Consider the following 6,240-nt stretch of genomic DNA (forward strand, 5'->3'; position numbering starts at 1 on the left):
ACAGATGTCACTGGACATATGCCTTTCTGGAAAATCATTCTGCAGGAGCCCCTTGCGGCAGCCGCCCCAGCTGGGGCACTACGATGGTATTGGTCTTTCTTCTTCCCTTCCTGGCAGGTAGGCTTGCTTCTCCACCCCTTCAGGATGCTTCTTCCTCTGTGGAAATGCTGTCCACATCTGTCTCCCTGCCGACTGGACTGGAACTTGCACTCTCCAGATGTAATGCTCTCTCCAGATTTTTTTTTTTAGAGTTAGAGAGAGCATGAGTGGGGTTGGGGTGGCACAGGGAGAGGAGAAAGAGAATCCTAAGCAGGGTCCACGCCCAGTGCAGAGCACAACGCTGGGGCCCAACCTCATGACCCTGAGATCATGACCTGAGCTGAAATCAAGAGTCAGATGCTTAACCGACTGAGCCAACCAGGTGCTCCTCCCAGATATTCTTATAGCCCCAAAGGCCATTCCAATGGCCCTTCCCCTAATCGGACACCTCACCCCAAATGAAGCGTGCTATTCACATAATCGCCTTTCTCAATGGCCTAGAGATAACTGCAGGAATCACACTGGCGTGGGAGGTATTATATAATATTAGACCATCATCCATGGTCTATCGTCATCTATCTCTAGAGGTTGCAAAAGGCCTAGAAACAATAGCTAAATCCATCCTAACTATACAAACCCAGTTGCGGTCTTGTAGCCACACCTGAGCCCAACCGACACAGCTTAGATCTCCTAGCTGCAGCCCCAGGGAGTATCTGTGCCATGCTAAAGTGTTTCAGGATTTTCTCCGTCAGTGCCCGTGGTTCTTGGTCATGCCACTTCGAAGAATGAAGAGGTAGACCAGACAGAGTGGTGGGTAGCAAAGCAAGGTTTATAGAGTGATAGCAAAGTGATAGTACAAAGCTCCCAAGGAGGGAGGGGACCCGAAGGGGTTGCCACCAGAGTTTCTAAGTCTAGGGGTTTTTATGGGCTTGTTGGCAGGCTGTTTTAATCTGATTAACCCTCCCTGTGCCTGTCATCCAATCAGATTTTTCTCACCTATCTATCATATGGAAAAGGGTGGAGGACTCCTTCCAGGGTGGTGTAAAATCCTTCTAGGGGTAGTTACTTCCTGGGCAGGGGCCCCTTGTCCCTGCCTGCCTTCCAATTATCCTTCATCAAAAGGGACGTTGTTTTGGGTCAATCAATCAGGGCAAACACAAGAAAATGTCCATAATTTGATTCAACAGGCCTCCCTCCGGGACCATTCAACAACACAAGGATGGTTTTCCTGGAAAGAATCCTGGTCCTGGTTCTCCTGGCTTCTTCCTTTCTTAGGACCCCTGGCCTCCATATTCATACTCCTAATTACTGGTCCCCCTCTCTTTAATCTCTTGGTTAAATTTGTCTCTTCTAGAATCCAACAATTCCATATACAGATGATGGTTTGACAAGGATTCCAGTTCATCCCATCAGAGGGTCCCCTCCCCCTAAATCTCATGGACGTGGCCACTAAGGAATGTTGCTCAAATCGCCTATCAGTACGTTAATGTACTACCGTGCCCTGGTCTACAATTGCGCAGGACCCCTGATGGGCCGACAAGTTTAGGTAGAGACAGCGTGCCCCCCACACACACCATTCAGCATGAAACAGCTACTGAAGATCCCCGCCCGAATGCCAAAGATCTTTCATTGTCCATCTGTCTGGACAATGGGGGTGGATGTAGAGACTGCTTTTAGGCCCCAGGCTTGAGCACTGGGAACCTGACTGAGGAGGAAGGGTCCACAGTGGCCACAGGGCTGGATGCAAACAGGCCCACTAGGGGACCCACCTCAAAATATCCATAAGCCCTGGCTGACCAATGGGCTACTTATATCCGGACACAGGCACCAAAAAGGAAAATTCCATATGTTCCCATACCTCCTCACTTCCCCCTTAACTCCAGCCCCCCGCCACCTCCTTGCGGATAGTCTCTCCCTTGCTGTCCTGCCCACAGCTCCTTCGCAGTGTATTCAGTGAACTTCTATTTCCTCTGTTCTGCCCTGAGTGAATTCTCCCACCTCGCATGCCCCTGGCCTTGGCCCTATCGGGTCAGCCCACAGAGGGGCCCTGTGTTGTTGGTCTGGGGGGAGGGGGGCCCTGTGTTGTTGGCCGGGGGGGGGGGGAGTGGAGTCTTCACCTCATTGAACCGGTCGGAGAGTAAAGGGAGGGAGCGGTCTTGGTTCAAATACCACAGACTCTCACCTTTTTTTACCAAATTTTCATAAATGTTCTTAAATGAGTTTTCATTTTCTGTTCACCCTTTGGACCCTTTTCAGAAGCTTTAAATATTTTTTAGGGGTTGTTCACTAGTTTTCACCGGTTTCACGGGGGTCTGCTGGCTGTCTATCTCTGAAGGCAGAAATTTGTTCTGTTTTGTTTTGTTTTCTCCATCTCTCTGTTACACACACAAAATCTTACGTAGAGCCGGGCACAGAATAGAGGCTCAAGAAAGAGTTTTGTTGTTGTTGTTTTTAAAAGATTTTATTTATTTATTTGACACAGAGAGAGAAAGCACAAGCAGGGGGAGCAGCAGGCAGAGGGAGAAGCAGGCTCCCTGCTGAGCAGGGAGCCCGATGCGGGGCTTGATCCCAGGACCCCCGGATCATGACCTGAGCTGAAGGCAGACGCTTAACCAACTGAGCCACCCAGGCGCCCAAGTTTTTAAAGATTTATTTGAGAGAGAGCATGGGGAGGGGGAACAGAAGGAGAGGAAGAGAGATTCTTAAGCAGACTCCACACTGAGCCCAGGGCCCCATGCGGGCCTCGATCTCATGATCCTGAGATCAGGACCTGAGCGGAAACCAAGAGTTGGACGCTTAACTGACTGAGCCACCCAGGCGCCCCATTAAGAAAGAGTTCTTGAGTGAATGGGCCTCAGAAAACAATTTGATCCTTCCTCTCCCCTCTGTTGCTAAACTTTCCTTGACAAATGCTTCCTTCCCGGCCCAGAACGAAAACTCAGGGAGATCCCTCAGATGTCTCTCAGTTAACATCTGATGATAAAAAGTCCTCCGTCCTGCCTCCTTGTAGTGTCAAGGGTATAATCCAGTCTAATAACGACAGAACTCCAACTTGCATTGAAAATTGTGGTTCCCCGACCCCCGACCCTGGCTCTGGACCTGGAGTGATCAATTTTTCCGCGCCCCGCCCCCAGCCTTCAGGTCTCAAACTGCCTTTTCCGAATGTCCTCCCCGTAGGATCAGCCCCCGAGGGAGATGGGGTGTATTTGTGTCCTGTGGTTTCTGTAACAAGCTTTAGTGGCTTATTTAACAACACAAGACTATTCTCTGCAGTTGTGGAGACCAGAACTCCCAAATCAGTGTCACTGGGCTAACGTCAAGGCGTGGGCAGGCTGGCTCCTTCTGGAGCCTCCAGGGGAGACTCCGTGCGGGGCCTCTCTCAGCTTCCAGAGCCGCACCCCTCGCATCCCTGGGCTCATGGCCCCTTCCTCCATCTTCAAAGCGGGGAGCCTAGCATCGTGCTTCGGTCACATACCTCCTGCTTCTGTGTCAGAGCGGCCTCCATCCCCCTCTCCGAGGATACCTGAGGTCACACCGAGGGCGCCCCTGGACAATCCAGGGTCCTCTCCCCACCTCAAGATCCTGACCTCAGCCGCATCTGCGAGGTCCTTTTGTCAGACAAGGGAACATTCACAGGGTCCAGGGATGAGGCCCTGGATGTCTTGGGGCCACGGATCAGCCTGCCACAGGGAATTAGGGCCTAAGGATGGAGAGTCTTACGTGGCTGGCTCTGCTGTGGCCTGGCGTGGCTAGTGACCAATGCCGATTTTTTTTTTTCTCCTGTGGGCAGCTTTTGAGGGACTTCCCCAGGGACCCCAGCTGCAATTCCCCTGAGGGGCTTGATGCTCCCAGCTGCCAGATCTGATGCCCCCTTCATTGTAGGCCCCACTGTCTACCCTCAGCTGGGGTGCCCAAAGTCCCGAAGGGTCCTCTCGGTCAAGTCCCATTTGGGGGGTCCTGTGTGGTCTCTGGGAATTGGGTGCATTTGTACTCCTCCAATCTGTGGCTCACCCCCAGCTCGGCTCTCTTGACTCACAGTGTGCTCCCCAGGCTCCAGGCTGAGGTCACACGTGGCACGGGGGTCACCGCCTGGCCTGGCTCAGGTCCACCCAGGCTTGACACCCACCCCCCCAGCCTGGCCACATACTAGCCATGGGCCCTTTGGAGAGCTACTCACCTTTTTGTGTGTGACTTGGCACAGAATAAGGACTTTGAAAAACATTGAATAAACCAGCCAGCTGGCCCCCAAGCCCCAGGGGACACATGCTCGGCTTCCTAAGGAAAACCCTCCCCATGCCTGCCTTTAGGCACCTCAGATTTGGGGTGGGGTGGATCCCAACCCCCTGGCTGCACCATTCTGAGGTTTTGAAACCTCAGCTGAAACTGAGCCGGAAAGAAGAGCCTTAAAACATCCTGTCACGCTGGGGTCTGGGCGGAAGACGGGGAGGGGCCTGGAGGAAAGACCAGGAAGGGGTTGTGGGGCGCTGGCCAAGGCTTAGGGGCTCCAGAACGGGCCATGGCTTCTGCCATGTTCCTCTTCTTGCCCCACGGCTTTTGTTTTTTTATTTTTTTTTAATTAAACCTTTTATTTTGAGATAACTATAGCTTATCAATGTTTTACATAGAAAAATTTCAAGCCTTCAGAAAAGCTGTGAGAAGGGCACAAGGACACGCATAGACCCCTCACCTGCATTCACCCATTCATATCTGCTTGAGCTCCTAGTTTTTTTTGTTTTTTTTGTTTTTTTAAAGATTTTATTTATTTATTTGACAGACAGAGAGAGCGAGAGCAGGAACACAAGCAGGGGGAGTGGGAGAGGGAGAAGCAGGCTTCCTGCCGAGAAGGGAGCCCGATGTGGGACTCGATCCCAGGACCCTGGGATCATGACCTGAGCCGAAGGCAGACGCTTAACGACTGAGCCACCCAGGCGCCCAAGCTCCTAGTTTTTAATCTATTATCCAGAACTATATAGACACGCAGAGAAGTAAACTTAGAAATATGGACATACTCTGTCCCCCAGGAAATCTATTTCTCAAGACTCATTCATATGAGTCTTTTATATCTACATATATAATGAATTTATATATGAGTATATTTACACATAATGAATGTGTGTGTGTGTGTGTGTGTGTGTATTTTCCCCCCTTCTCTGCCTGTGTAGTGGGTCTAGAAGCTCTAACAGCTCCAGGGTAATAAACCCAACTAACACCGGCTCAATCCTGGGTAAACACTATCTTCCACCTCTCTGAGGAGGCTGATTCCAGGGTGACGCAGGAGAAGGCTTCGATGAGCCTGGAACATACGGGCAGAAGGGACTTGTTCAGAGAATGACGGGCACTTGGCAGAAGGACAAGCAGGCAGCTTGAAAGGGGTCCCACTGGCCAAATCCGGGACAGTTTGAGCATCCCACATCAATCGTTGCAGTTATGGATTCTAACCCATTGACGAAAACAGGAAAGCAGGATGTAACCATACTGATATAAACAAAGGAGGAAAAACTCCTTTATAGAAAAAAAACAGCATGCCTTCACCCTGAGCCATCCAGTTCCCATCCAATGCCACAGGGCTCTTCCTCGCTTTGCCCTTCCAGGTTTGTGTCTCCTTTCTTTCCCGGAAAGAACCAGGGTCTGAAGCAACGCCACCACATTTATCCACTGATGCTCTTTCCTGTAATACTCATGCCATTGTTGCAGAATTGCTATCCTGATACCATGACCCGTAATAAACCTACTAAGGAGAGGTCAAGATTTATTTGCAGTTCTCTTTGACCTTAGGATCTCAATTGCACGGAGGATGCCCAGTGTTTAAAACCAGAAGAGGCACCTTCTGAAATGGGCTTTGAGGGATGCATAGGAGTCTCCCGGGAAGAGACAGGGGAAGGGACCTGCATGTGCAAAAGGCAGGGGCATGAAAGAGCAGTGTGTCCCCCCCCCCTCCCCGCCCAGTGTTTGTTCACAGGGCAAGAGGATAACAAAGGATGGCTCTGGAGAGGAGCAGTGGTGGGCAGGGGTAATGGCTTGGAAGTGCCTTGAATGTCAGGCAAGGAGCTCGGGGTGGATGAGGCAGGCCCTGGGGAGTTCTGAGAGGCCTTGGAGTTCAGAAAATGTGAAGGGCAGATTGGCAAGCTGGTGGGGGTGGTTGGGACCATGAGACACATTACCCGAGCTGCCAGGAAGGCACTTTTTCTCTGGAAACCTCTG

The sequence above is a fragment of the Phoca vitulina genome, unplaced genomic scaffold, assembly GCF_004348235.1.
Source record: "Phoca vitulina isolate PV1807 unplaced genomic scaffold, GSC_HSeal_1.0 scaffold47, whole genome shotgun sequence".
NCBI lineage: Eukaryota > Metazoa > Chordata > Mammalia > Carnivora > Phocidae > Phoca > Phoca vitulina.